We start from the raw sequence: 736 nt of genomic DNA, 5'->3' as shown, positions 1-736 counted from the left end.
GTAACCTCGGATCCCTGCCGATAAGCTCCAAAAAAAAAAATAATAAAATAAAACCATAAAAATAAAAAATAAAATTTAAAAAAAGTTTTTCTTTCCATTGTTTTATGCTTGTCTTACTCTAGTTGTGGGTAGTTTTCTGTTGCATGAGTGTTAGGTGGGTACGTAATACTAAGAATCGATTAGAAAGAAAAGATCCAACAAGTAGTGACCTTATACGTTTGCTCTCTTTAAAACCTTTCAATATGGGAGACCAACAGTAAAACCCTACACCTAAATCTCTAAAAGAGAGGTTCTACCCTACTAGAATAGCCCAACCTTCCTGCATAATTCTACCATAAGCCCAGGGCAATAATTTTGAGCTAAAATCTCAATACATCACTATGTTGCCCCACTTCCATGGGCTGACCTCTGAGGATGTATACCTATTTTTAAGGGAATTTGAAGAGGTATGTGTTCTAATTAAGATCCAACATTTTTTTGATGATGTTGTTAAGCTTAGGTTCATCACTTTGGCATTAAAAGACTAAGCTAAGAAGTGGTTGTATGGGTTACTCACAAATTCCATAATCACATAAGAGAAATTCACTTTTGCCTTCCTTAAGAATTTTTTCTCAACTCACAAGATCAATAAGCTTAGAAGTGATATTCTTCAGTTTAGGCAAAAGCCTAGTGAGTCATTTTCTAAACTTATGGAGAGATTCAAGGATCTACTCAAAGAATGCCCTCACCATGGCCT

General features: G+C 35.1%; 1 non-coding gene across 1 annotated transcript; it reads right to left on the bottom strand.

Moving 5' to 3' along the window:
- Positions 1-629: 629 nt before the first annotated feature.
- On the bottom strand, positions 630-736 carry LOC122085299. The gene has a single exon (XR_006142077.1). It is a non-coding gene; the product is annotated as a small nucleolar RNA R71 (small nucleolar RNA).

The sequence above is a fragment of the Macadamia integrifolia genome, chromosome 7 (genome assembly GCF_013358625.1).
Source record: "Macadamia integrifolia cultivar HAES 741 chromosome 7, SCU_Mint_v3, whole genome shotgun sequence".
NCBI classification, from domain to species: domain Eukaryota; kingdom Viridiplantae; phylum Streptophyta; class Magnoliopsida; order Proteales; family Proteaceae; genus Macadamia; species Macadamia integrifolia.
The sequence above is the reverse complement of the archived record's forward strand: the minus strand, read 5'-3'. Positions and strand labels throughout refer to the sequence as shown.